The sequence below is a fragment of the Pleurodeles waltl genome, chromosome 4_1 (assembly GCF_031143425.1).
Source record: "Pleurodeles waltl isolate 20211129_DDA chromosome 4_1, aPleWal1.hap1.20221129, whole genome shotgun sequence".
Lineage (NCBI taxonomy): Eukaryota > Metazoa > Chordata > Amphibia > Caudata > Salamandridae > Pleurodeles > Pleurodeles waltl.
The window spans coordinates 39,922,191-39,936,298 of NC_090442.1; the positions used below are offsets into that span (position 1 = coordinate 39,922,191).

The 14,108-nt window shown below is 41.8% G+C and overlaps 3 non-coding genes across 3 annotated transcripts; all 3 read right to left on the reverse strand.

Moving 5' to 3' along the window:
* Positions 1–1,771: 1,771 nt before the first annotated feature.
* Positions 1,772–1,844, reverse strand: TRNAR-UCG (transfer RNA arginine (anticodon UCG)). The gene has a single exon. It is a non-coding gene; the product is annotated as a tRNA-Arg (tRNA).
* Positions 1,845–8,261: 6,417 nt separating this feature from the next.
* On the reverse strand, positions 8,262–8,334 carry TRNAQ-UUG (transfer RNA glutamine (anticodon UUG)). The gene has a single exon. It is a non-coding gene; the product is annotated as a tRNA-Gln (tRNA).
* Positions 8,335–11,915: 3,581 nt separating this feature from the next.
* On the reverse strand, positions 11,916–11,988 carry TRNAR-UCG (transfer RNA arginine (anticodon UCG)). The gene has a single exon. It is a non-coding gene; the product is annotated as a tRNA-Arg (tRNA).
* Between the last annotated feature and the right edge of the window lie 2,120 nt (positions 11,989–14,108).

Below are 14,108 nucleotides of genomic sequence, written 5' to 3' on the forward strand. Positions count from 1 at the left end.
TCCATTAGGCCACATGGTCACTGACTGCAACATGTTTGGGTGTTTAGGGTTAGGTGGTATGAATGGATGTGGAACATATCAACTACAGGTGCGCAGGACAGGATCCCATACCGTTCTTCATCTTCTTTCCATCAAAGGAGTTTTTTCAAACAATATCTGGATAATTTCCAAAGTTTCATATCTTATGCTGTGCTTTTTTGCCGTTAATCCTCCTTTCTTCTTTTATTGAATACTCTGTTTTAGGCTGCAATGGAATTTTAGGATTATTTGAAAAGAGAATGAAACTGCTTTAACAGTAGTTCAGACTTCCCATTTCTTGATTTGCTAATTTGCTCCCTGAATTAGCTTATACAAGTGACATGAACAGTGCCTTGACCTAAGCACGTACCTGAAAGCCTGTCACCACCTCTAGAAATAAAAGTCACAGCAGCTCAAAACATTCATTTTGAAAGAGAATATTTCAAGTGAGTCCAAGTTTAATTTCAATAAAGAAAGCTGTATAAAATGACACGCTGCTCATTTGGGTAACCAGCATGACACTTTTCAGTGAAGAAGTGGAATGGTTCTGTTGCAATATACTATCACCCTGGCAAGCTGCTACGAGGAATAGTAAACAATATGATTAGGTTTCAGCAAAAATGTATTAGTTCAGGGTGTGCACCTCAGATAGACTTAAACTTACACACCCTGGTCTGTGAGAGTAGTGCCCTATCTATTGCGGCATTGAGGGTAATCTGCAAGACAGAGTTCCAAAATCATCCTTTCATCTCAGTTCATGGCCACATACAGTATTTCTGCAGTCATTCGTTTCACTTTTCTGTCTTTAATTAAACTGACCATTTTAAACCTCCGGCACCCACCACTTCAATCTTACCGTTTTTGTGCAATCATAGGGCCTTGGAACTTTTGGCAAGTGGACAGAAGCAGTCAGAGAACCACATCACAATAAATACTCCTTTGCCTGATACCTTTCACAATAAACTGCTCTTGGAAAAAGACGTTAACCGGTCCTTGCTCTCAGACAGACACAGAAAGCCTATCACCACCTCTACGAACATATTTCAATCAAACCAATATATATCATTCAACAATTATACCTCTGTATCAATATAACTACAACTCGAGACAGAAAGGAATTTAAAAAACAATCTGCCCATTTGAATAACCAGCATAGTTTTAAGGACGTACAAATTGGAATGTGACAATTTCAGAGTTCCTCATTCATAAGAAGTCTGTGAGATAGTATCTCAGAAAGATCTCAAGTTTATAGCAAAAATGGTTGTAAGGGTGATTTTTACCACACAATTGCAACTAGGTGCCTCAATCTGCAAGAGACCAGTCCTTGACAGATTACACAACTGGGGCAACAGCAAAGGCAGCAATTGTGTCAATCCTTTATGATTCTTCTCTAGTACTATACTTTTTCTGAGGGACAATTTGCATTATTCCTGGAGAAAATCATAGAGCTTCTATCCATGCATAGTTTCTGCTTTCTGCACGCACACACTCCCTGCACTGAATCTACCCACAGTTCTGTTCAGAATGATTGTGCCATGTCATATTGTTGTATACGTATTGCATATCCAAGGCATTTATGAAGAGGTACTTTGGTATGGCAGAAAGACAGAAAAGTAGCAATGCTGAAGGCATAACGTGACTGATTGTGCAGTTTGCATTGGGCTTTCTTAATGAGTGAGAGTGAAAGGAGTATTGTAAGAGTGTGTTTCCAGGTTGTATGTAAAGATAAGTTGGGTTCTGTGAGAAAAAGACTCAACCATGAAGGGACTCGAACCCTCAATCTTCTGATCCGAAGTCAGACGCCTTATCCATTAGGCCACATGGTCACTGACTGCAATATGTTTGGGTGTTTAGGGTTAGGTGGTATGAATGGATGTGGAACATATCAATTACAGGTGCGCAGGACAGGATCCCATACCGTTCTTCATCTTCTTTCCATCAAAGGAGTTTTTTCAAATAATATCTAGATAATTTCCAAAGTTTCATATCTTATGCTGTGCTTTTTTGCCGTTAATCCTCCTTTCTTCTTTTATTGAATACTCTGTTTTATGCTGCAATGGTATTTTTGGATTATTTGAAAAGAGAATGAAACTGCTTTGACAGTAGTTCAGACTTCCCATTTCTTGACTTGCTAATTTGCTCCCTGAATTAGCTTATACAAGTGACATGAACAGGGTCTTGACCGAAGCACGTACCTGAAAGCCTGTCACCACCTCTAGAAATAAAATTCACAGCAGCTCAAAACATTCATTTTGAAAGAGAATATTTCAAGTGAGTCCAAGTTTAATTTCAATAAAGAAAGTTGTATAAAATGACACGCTGCACATTTGGGTAACCAGCATGACTCTTTTCAGTGAAGAAGTGGAATGGTTCTGTTGCAATATACTATCACCCTGGCAAGCTGCTACGAGGAAGAGTAAACAATATGATTAGGTTTCAGCAAAAATGTATTAGTTCAGGGTGTGCACCTCAGATAAACTTAAACTTACACACCCTGGTCTGTGAGAGTAGTGCCCTATCCAGTGCGGCATTGAGGGTAATCTGCAAGACAGAGTTCCAAAATCATCCTTTCATCTCAGTTCATGGCCACATACAGTGTTTCTGCAGTCATTCGTTTCACTTTTCTGTCTTTAATTAAACTGACCATTTTAAACCTCCGGCACCCACCACTTCAATCTTTCCGTTTTTGTGCTATCATAGGGCCTTGGAACTTTTGGCAAGTGGACAGAAGCAGTCAGAGAACCACATCACAATACATACTCCTTTGCCTGATACCTTTCACAACAAACTGCTCTTGGAAAAAGACGTTAACCGGTCCTTGCTCTCAGACAGACACAGAAAGCCTATCACCACCTCTACGAACATATTTCAATCAAACCAATATATATCATTCAACAATTATGCCTCTGTATCAATATAACTACAACTCGAGACAGAAAGGAATTTAAAAAACAATCTGCCCATTTGAATAACCAGCAGAGTTTTAAGGACGTACAAATTGGAATGTGACAATTTCAGAGTTCCTCATTCATAAGAAGTCTGTGAGATAGTATCTCAGAAAGATCTCACGTTTATAGCAAAAATGGTTGTAAGGGTGATTTTTACCACACAATTGCAACTAGGTGCCTCAATCTGCAAGAGACCAGTCCTTGACAGATTACACAACTGGGGCAACAGCAAAGGCAGCAATTGTGTCAATCCTTTATGATTCTTCTCTAGTACTATACTTTTTCTGAGGGACAATTTGCATTATTCCTGGAGAAAATCATAGAGCTTCTACCCATGCATAGTTTCTGCTTTCTGCACGCACACACTCCCTGCACTGAATCTACCCACAGTTCTGTTCAGAATGATTGTGCCATGTCATATTGTTGTGTACGTATTGCATATCCGTGGCATTTATGAAGAGGTACTTTGGTATGGCAGAAAGACAGAAAAGTAGCAATGCTGAAGGCATAACGTGACTGATTGTGCAGTTTGCATTGGGCTTTCTTAATGAGTGAGAGTGAAAGGAGTATTGTAAGAGTGTGTTTCCAGTTTGTATGTAAAGATAAGTTGGTGCTGTTAGAAAAAGACTCAACCATGATGGGACTCGAACCCTCAACTTTTTGATCCGAGGTCAGACGCCTTATCCACTAGGCCACATGGTCACTGACTGCAACATGTTTGGGTGTTTAGGGTTAGGTGGTATGAATGGATGTGGAACATATCAATTACAGGTGTGCAGGACAGGATCCCATACCGTTCTTCATCTTCTTTCCATCAAAGGAGTTTTTTCAAACAATATCTAGATAATTTCCAAAGTTTCATATCTTATGCTGTGCTTTTTTGCCGTTAATCCTCCTTTCTTCTTTTATTGAATACTCTGTTTTATGCTGCAATGGTATTTTTGGATTATTTGAAAAGAGAATGAACTGACAGTAGTTCAGACTTCCCATTTCTTGACTTGCTAATTTGCTCCCTGAATTAGCTTATACAAGTGACCTGAACAGGGCCTTGACCTAAGCACGTACCTGAAAGCCTGTCACCACCTCTAGAAATAAAATTCACAGCAGCTCAAAACATTCATTTTGAAAGAGAATATTTCAAGTGAGTCCAAGTTTAATTTCAATAAAGAAAGCTGTATAAAATGACACGCTGCACATTTGGGTAACCAGCATGACTCTTTTCAGTGAAGAAGTGGAATGGTTCTGTTGCAATATACTATCACCCTGGCAAGCTGCTACGAGGAAGAGTAAACAATATGATTAGGTTTCAGCAAAAATGTATTAGTTCAGGGTGTGCACCTCAGATAGATTTAAACTTACACACCCTGGTCTGTGAGAGTAGTGCCCTATCCATTGCGGCATTGAGGTTAATCTGCAAGACAGAGTTCCAAAATCATCCTTTCATCTCAGTTCATGGCCACATACAGTATTTCTGCAGTCATTCGTTTCACTTTTCTGTCTTTAATTAAACTGACCATTTTAAACCTTCGGCACCCACCACTTCAATCTTACCGTTTTTGTGCTATCATAGGGCCTTGGAACTTTTGGCAAGTGGACAGAAGCAGTCATAGAACCACATCACAATACATACTCCTTTGCCTGATACCTTTCACAACAAACTGCTCTTGGAAAAACACGTTAACCGGTCCTTGCTCTCAGACAGACACAGAAAGCCTATCACCACCTCTACGAACATATTTCAATCAAACCAATATATATCATTCAACAATTATGCCTCTGTATCAATATAACTACAACTCGAGACAGAAAGGAATTTAAAAAACAATCTGCCCATTTGAATAACCAGCAGAGTTTTAAGGACGTACAAATTGGAATGTGACAATTTCAGAGTTCCTCACTCATAAGAAGTCTGTGAGATAGTATCTCAGAAAGATCTCAAGTTTATAGCAAAAATGGTTGTAAGGGTGATTTTTACCACACAATTGCAACTAGGTGACTTAATCTGCAAGAGACCAGTCCTTGACAGATTACACAACTGGGGCTACAGCAAAGGCAGCAATTGTGTCAATCCTTTATGATTCTTCTCTAGTACTATACTTTTTCTGAGGGACAATTTGCATTATTCCTGGAGAAAATCATAGAGCTTCTACCCATGCATAGTTTCTGCTTTCTGCACGCACACACTCCCTGCACTGAATCTACCCACAGTTCTGTTCAGAATGATTGTGCCATGTCATATTGTTGTATACTGTTAGAAATGGGGTTTCTGGTTGGCTAGGGTATGCACCTCAGCCAGGCAGAACTTACCCACTCTAGTCAGGGCAAGGGAGTTACACGTCCAAGATAACCCCTGCTCACCCCCTTGGTAGCTTGGCACGAGCAGTCAGGCTTAACCCGGAGGCAATGCGTAAAGCGTTTGCACAACACACACATACATGTGACGCAATATCCCCACCACAAAGGAAACACAACACCAGATTATATGAAAATACACTGTATTGTACACAACGTAATTATTATACCAACATCACATAACAGTACAATCCTGCTACCTTAGCAGTTGTCAGAACGTTACACATTAGTTACTCTGCAAACTAGCAGTAGTCACACATAACACACAGGTTACTCAGTATTCTGCAACATAAGCAGTAGTCAGGAAACACGTTATCACATTAGAACACTTGTCATAAGCATATCATAAAACGCCCATAGTAGGAACATTAGAAAACCTATGGCAAGTTAGGGAAACATATTAGCAAGTCATGCCCATAAAAGGAACATGTGCACACATATGTAAAAGCATCATAGTACAGGCAGGTAATATAACACAATTAAGAAAGTCTGTAGCAAGAACTTTTAAATCATAATTATATTTGTCCATTTAAAAGTACCTGGGAATGATGAAGAGGCACTTCCAGTGCCTAAAATGAATCATGGGGCCCCCGGCGCTCTTCTGCGCAAAACGGGGGCCTCCCTAACTTGGCAAATAGAGAGGGGCGGCACGCACCCTCTCTGCTTCCTTGACGGGCCCCTTCTGGGACCCGTGCTCATTGGAGGGCCCCCCGGGCCTCCACCGGCCCTCTCCAAGGGGGGCCCAAGTCAGGGAAATCCTTGGGTTCAGGAGGGGGGCACCACGCACCCCCTCCGATCTGCGAGCGGGCCCCCATTTGTGATGGTCTCGGGCCCACGAGGGGGCCCACCAGAGAGTTGGCGGCGGGGGCGAGCCTCCGATGAGGCTGTCTCCCCCGGCCGCGCACTGCAGAGCGAGCCCTCCGGGGCTGGAGCAGGGGAGGGAGAGGCGTCCTCCTCTCCCTCCTCCTCCGACGGCAACACCGGCACCAGGTCGGGCCGGCCGGTGCCCCGGGGGCGCTCCTTGGAGCGATCCCTACCCCGGGGGCACCGCTAGGAGCAGACTTGCTCCTCGTTATTTTGGAAAGGGGTTTCTTGTGCCCCGGGGGCACTGAGCTGAGCGCGATCCTCGCGCTCGGCAATAACTTGAAAACCCGGCTGCGGCGGTGATCCTAAACAGCAGGAGAGCGCTTTTCAGAGCGCTAGGACACATTTTAAATCCCGGGCTGCGGCGGTGATTTCCTTGCACGAAAGAAAAGCGCCTTCAAAGCGCTAGAGCACATCCACAAGCTCGGGCTGCGGCAGTGATTTTTCTGTTAGCAAAAGAAAAGCGCTTTCAAAGTGCAATGGCCCCTCAGCAGCCTCAGTCATTAAAAGAATGCCTTATTCCTCGTAAAAGCAGGATCGTAGCAGGGGTCAGGGGCCACAGCACCCTGCCCCTGGGAACAATTAAACAAGAAGGAGCACAGGGCTGGTGGGCCCAGCTACAGGCCAGCACAAGGGGTGCAGATGGTGGCAGTTCCTCCTAGTGACCAGGCAGGTCACAGGTCAGCACAGCAGCAGCAGTCCATGGCGGTTTCCTGGTGAGTCCATTCATCAGCGTTCTGTGTCCAGTTTCAAGTTCCAAGAGTGTTCAAATTGTGGGGAAAATTCCCCTGTACTTATAGTCCTTTTTTTACAGTGTTTTACAATGACAGGGAGAGGAGGTTCCAGCCAGTTACAACTGGTTCTGGGAGTGCCCCCTCTCTCCTTTCAGCACAGGCTCCAAACATCAGTGGGGGGTTAACGACCCTATTGTGTGAGGCCAGGGCACAGCCTTTACAAATGTAGGTGTGCCCCGCCTCTCCCTTCTCTCAGCCCAGGAAGACTATTCAGTATGTAGATGCACCTCAGTGACACCTCCACCCTCCCTGTGCACAGGCTGTCTGAAAAGTATGCACAAAGCCCCAACTGTCACTCTGCCCAGACGTGGATTGGAGTCAAGCTGCAAAACACCAGAATTATAAGCACAGATAAATGCGCACTTTCTAGAAGTGGCATTTCTGTGATAGTAATAAAAAATACACCCACACCAGTAAGCAGTATTTATTATCACCATCACAACCATACCAAACACGCCTACGCTACCCCTCATAAATCAGACAATACCCTTTACACATAAGGCAGGGCATTTCTAATGCAATCCTATGAGAAGGCAGCACTCACAGCAGTGAGACACCAAGTTAGGCTGTTTGTCACTACCAGGACAGGCCAGGCAATATGGCACATGTCCTGCCTTTCTACATACATGGCACCCTGCCCATAGGGCTAGCTAGGGCGTACTTTAGGGGTGACTTACATGTAGTAAAAGGGGGGTTCTGGGCCTGGCAAGTAAATTTAGATGCCAGGTCCCTGTGGCAGAAAACTGCGCACACAGGCCCTGCGCTAGCAGGCCTGAGACAGGTTTGAAAGTCTACTTCAGTGGGTGGCGCAAGCAGCGCTGCAGGCCCACTAGTAGCATTTAATTTACAGGCCCTGGGTATAGAGATACCACTGTACAAGGGACTTATAGGTAAATTAAATATGCCAATTAGGTATAAGCCAATCATACCAACTTTAGATGGGAGAGCACCTGCACTTTAGCACTGGTCAGCAGTGATAAAGTGCTCAGAGTCCTAGAGCCAACAGCGAGAGGTCAGAAAAACCAGGAGGAAGGAGGCAAAAAGACTAGGGATGACCATGCGTATGGCCAAAAGTCCAACATATACGTATTGCATATCCATGGCATTTATGAAGAGGTACTTTGGTATGGCAGAAAGACAGAAAAGTAGCAATGCTGAAGGCATAACGTGACTGATTGTGCAGTTTGGATTGGGCTTTCTTAATGAGTGAGAGTGAAAGGAGTATTGTAAGAGTGTGTTTCCAGTTTGTATGTAAAGATAAGTTGGGTGCTGTGAGAAAAAGACTCAACCATGAAGGGACTCGAACCCTCAATCTTCTGATCCAAAGTCAGACGCCTTATCCATTAGGCCACATGGTCACTGACTGCAACATGTTTGGGTGTTTAGGGTTAGGTGGTATGAATGGATGTGGAACATATCAATTACAGGTGCGCAGGACAGGATCCCATACCGTTCTTCATCTTCTTTCCATCAAAGGAGTTTTTTCAAACAATATCTAGATAATTTCCAAAGTTTCATATCTTATGCTGTGCTTTTTTGCCGTTAATCCTCCTTTCTTCTTTTATTGAATACTCTGTTTTATGCTGCAATGGTATTTTTGGATTATTTGAAAAGAGAATGAAACTGCTTTGACAGTAGTTCAGACTTCCCATTTCTTGACTTGCTAATTTGCTCCCTGAATTAGCTTATACAAGTGACATGAACAGGGCCTTGACCTAAGCACGTACCTGAAAGCCTGTCACCACCTCTAGAAATAAAATTCACAGCAGCTCAAACATTCATTTTGAAAGAGAATATTTCAAGTGAGTCCAAGTTTAATTTCAATAAAGAAAGTTGTATAAAATGACACGCTGCACATTTGGGTAACCAGCATGACTCTTTTCAGTGAAGAAGTGGAATGGTTCTGTTGCAATATACTATCACCCTGGCAAGCTGCTACGAGGAAGAGTAAACAATATGATTAGGTTTCAGCAAAAATGTATTAGTTCAGGGTGTGCACCTCAGATAGACTTAAACTTACACACCCTGGTCTGTGAGAGTAGTGCCCTATCCATTGCGGCATTGAGGGTAATCTGCAAGACAGAGTTCCAAAATCATCCTTTCATCTCAGTTCATGGCCTCATACAGTATTTGTGCAGTCATTCGTTTCACTTTTCTGTCTTTAATTAAACTGACCATTTTAAACCTCCGGCACCCACCACTTCAATCTTACCGTTTTTGTGCTATCATAGGGCCTTGGAACATTTGGCAAGTGGACAGAAGCAGTCAGAGAACCACATCACAATACATACTTCTTTGCCTGATACCTTTCACAACAAACTGCTCTTGGAAAAACACGTTAACCGGTCCTTGCTCTCAGACAGACACAGAAAGCCTATCACCACCTCTACAAACATATTTCAATCAAACCAATATATATCATTCAACAATTATGCCTCTGTATCAATATAACTACAACTCGAGACAGAAAGGAATTTAAAAAACGATCTGCCCATTTGAATAACCAGCAGAGTTTTAAGGACGTACAAATTGGAATGTGACAATTTCAGAGTTCCTCATTCATAAGAAGTCTGTGAGATAGTATCTCAGAAAGATCTCAAGTTTATAGCAAAAATGGTTGTAAGGGTGATTTTTACCACACAATTGCAACTAGGTGACTCAATCTGCAAGAGACCAGTCCTTGACAGATTACACAACTGGGGCAACAGCAAAGGCAGCAATTGTGTCAATCCTTTATGATTCTTCTCTAGTACTATACTTTTTCTGAGGGACAATTTGCATTATTCCTGGAGAAAATCATAGAGCTTCTACCCATGCATAGTTTCTGCTTTCTGCACGCACACACTCCCTGCACTGAATCTACCCACAGTTCTGTTCAGAATGATTGTGCCATGTCATATTGTTGTACTGTATACGTATTGCATATCCAAGGCATTTATGAAGAGGTACTTTAGTGTGGCAGAAAGACAGAAAAGTAGCAATGCTGAAGGCATAACGTGACTCATTGTGCAGTTTGCATTGGGCTTTCTTAATGAGTGAGAGTGAAAGGAGTATTGTAAGAGTGTGTTTCCAGTTTGTATGTAAAGATAAGTTGGGTGCTGTGAGAAAAAGATTCAACCACGAAGGGACTCGAACCCTCAATCTTCTGATCTGAAGTCAGACGCCTTATCCATTAGGCCACATGGTCACTGACTGCAATATGTTTGGGTGTTTAGGGTTAGGTGGTATGAATGGATGTGGAACATATCAATTACAGGTGCGCAGGACAGGATCCCATACCGTTCTTCATCTTCTTTCCATCAAAGGAGTTTTTTCAAACAATATCTAGATAATTTCCAAAGTTTCATATCTTATGATGTGCTTTTTTGCCGTTAATCCTCCTTTCTTCTTTTATTGAATACTCTGTTTTATGCTGCAATGGTATTTTTGGATTATTTGAAAAGAGAATGAAACTGCTTTGACAGTAGTTCAGACTTCCCATTTCTTGACTTGCTAATTTGCTCCCTGAATTAGCTTACACAAGTGACATGAACAGGGCCTTGACCTAAGCACGTACCTGAAAGCCTGTCACCACCTCTAGAAATAAAATTCACAGCAGCTCAAAACATTCATTTTGAAAGAGAATATTTCAAGTGAGTCCAAGTTTAATTTCAATAAAGAAAGCTGTATAAAATGACACGCTGCACATTTGGGTAACCAGCATGACTCTTTTCAGTGAAGAAGTGGAATGGTTCTGTTGCAATATACTATCACCCTGGCAAGCTGCTACGAGGAAGAGTAAACAATATGATTAGGTTTCAGCAAAAATGTATTAGTTCAGGGTGTGCACCTCAGATAGACTTAAACTTACACCCCCTGGTCTGTGAGAGTAGTGCCCTATCCATTGCGGCATTGAGGTTAATCTGCAAGACAGAGTTCCAAAATCATCCTTTCATCTCAGTTCATGGCCACATACAGTATTTCTGCAGTCATTCGTTTCACTTTTCTGTCTTTAATTAAACTGACCATTTTAAACCTCCGGCACCCACCACTTCAATCTTACCGTTTTTGTGCTATCATAGGGCCTTGGAACTTTTGGCAAGTGGACAGAAGCAGTCAGAGAACCACATCACAATACATACTCCTTTGCCTGATACCTTTCACAACAAACTGCTCTTGGAAAAAGACGTTAACCGGTCCTTGCTCTCAGACAGACACAGAAAGCCTATCACCACCTCTACGAACATATTTCAATCAAACCAATATATATAATTCAACAATTATGCCTCTGTATCAATATAACTACAACTCGAGACAGAAAGGAATTTAAAAAACAATCTGCCCATTTGAATAACCAGCATAGTTTTAAGGACGTACAAATTGGAAAGTGACAATTTCAGAGTTCCTCATTCATAAGAAGTCTGTGAGATAGTATCTCAGAAAGATCTCAAGTTTATAGCAAAAATGGTTGTAAGGGTGATTTTTACCACACAATTGCAACTAGGTGCCTCAATCTGCAAGAGACCAGTCCTTGACAGATTACACAACTGGGGCAACAGCAAAGGCAGCAATTGTGTCAATCCTTTATGATTCTTCTCTAGTACTATACTTTTTCTGAGGGACAATTTGCATTATTCCTGGAGAAAATCATAGAGCTTCTACCCATGCATAGTTTCTGCTTTCTGCACGCACACACTCCCTGCACTGAATCTACCCACAGTTCTGTTCGGAATGATTGTGCCATGTCATATTGTTGTATACGTATTGCATATCCGTGGCATTTATGAAGAGGTACTTTGGTATGGCAGAAAGACAGAAAAGTAGCAATGCTGAAGGCATAACGTGACTGATTGTGCAGTTTGCATTGGGCTTTCTTAATGAGTGAGAGTGAAAGGAGTATTGTAAGAGTGTATTTCCAGTTTGTATGTAAAGATATGTTCGGTGCTGTGAGAAAAAGACTCAACCACGAAGGGACTCGAACCCTCAATCTTATGAACCGAAGTCAGACGCCTTATCCATTAGGCCACATGGTCACTGACTGCAATATGTTTGGGTGTTTGGGGTTAGGTGGTATGAATGGATGTGGAACATATCAATTACAGGTGCGCAGGACAGGATCCCATACCGTTCTTCATCTTCTTTCCATCAAACGAGTTTTTTCAAACAATATCTAGATAATTTCCAAAGTTTCATATCTTATGCTGTGCTTTTTTGCCGTTAATCCTCCTTTCTTCTTTTATTGAATACTCTGTTTTATGCTGCAATGGTATTTTTGGATTATTTGAAAAGAGAATGAAACTGCTTTGACAGTAGTTCAGACTTCCCATTTCTTGACTTGCTAATTTGCTCCCTGAATTAGCTTATACAAGTGACATGAACAGGGCCTTGACCTAAGCACATACCTGAAAGCCTGTCACCACCTCTAGAAATAAAATTCACAGCAGCTCAAAACATTCATTTTGAAAGAGAATATTTCAAGTGAGTCCAAGTTTAATTTCAATAAAGAAAGTAGTATAAAATGACACGCTGCACATTTGTGTAACCAGCTTGACTCTTTTCAGTGAAGAAGTGGAATGGTTCTGTTGTAATATACTATCACCCTGGCAAGCTGCTACGAGGAAGAGTAAACAATATGATTAGGTTTCAGCTAAAATGTATTAGTTCAGGGTGTGCACCTCACATAGACTTAAACTTACACACCCTGGTCTGTGAGAGTAGTGCCCTATCCATTGCGGCATTGAGGGTAATCTGCAAGACAGAGTTCCAAAATCATCCTTTCATCTCAGTTCATGGCCACATACAGTATTTCTGCAGTCATTCGTTTCACTTTTCTGTCTTTAATTAAACTGACCATTTTAAACCTCCGGCACCCACCACTTCAATCTTACCGTTTCTGTGCTATCATAGGGCCTTAGAACTTTTGGCAAGTGGACAGAAGCAGTCAGAGAACCACATCACAATACATACTCCTTTGCCTGATACCTTTCACAACAAACTGCTCTTGGAAAAAGACGTTAACCGGTCCTTGCTCTCAGACAGACACAGAAAGCCTATCACCACCTCAACGAACATATTTCAATCAAACCAATATATATCATTCAACAATTATGCCTCTGTATCAATATAACTACAACTCGAGACAGAAAGGAATTTAAAAAACAATCTGCCCATTTGAATAACCAGCAGAGTTTTAAGGACGTACAAATTGAAATGTGACAATTTCAGAGTTCCTCATTCATAAGAAGTCTGTGAGATAGTATCTCAGAAAGATCTCAAGTTTATAGCAAAAATGGTTGTAAGGGTGATTTTTACCACACAATTGCAACTAGGTGCCTCAATCTGCAAGAGACCAGTCCTTGACAGATTACACAACTGGGGCAACAGCAAAGGCAGCAATTGTGTCAATCCTTTATGATTCTTCTCTAGTACTATACTTTTTCTGAGGGACAATTTGCATTATTCCTGGAGAAAATCATAGAGCTTCTACCCATGCATAGTTTCTGCTTTCTGCACGCACACACTCCCTGCACTGAATCTACCCACAGTTCTGTTCGGAATGATTGTGCCTTGTCATATTGTTGTATACATATTGCATATCCGTGGCATTTATGAAGAGGTACTTTGGTATGGCAAAAAGACAGAAAAGTAGCAATGCTGAAGGCATAACATGACTGATTGTGCAGTTTGCATTGGGCTTTCTTAATGAGTGAGAGTGAAAGGAGTATTGTAAGAGTGTATTTCCAGTTTGTATGTAAAGATAAGTTGGGTGCTGTGAGAGAAAGACTCAACCATGAAGGGACTTGAACCCTCAATCTTCTGATCCGAAGTCAGACGCCTTATGCATTAGGCCACATGGTCACTGACTGCTATATGTTTGGGTGTTTAGGGTTAGGTGGTATGAATGGATGTGGAACATATCAATTACAGGTGCGCAGGACAGGATCCCATACCGTTCTTCATCTTCTTTCCATCAAAGGAGTTTTTTCAAATAATATCTAGATAATTTCCAAAGTTTCATATCTTATGATGTGCTTTTTTGCCGTTAATCCTCCTTTCTTCTTTTATTGAATACTCTGTTTTATGCTGCAATGGTATTTTTGGATTATTTGAAAAGAGAATGAAACTGCTTTGACAGTAGTTCAGACTTCCCATT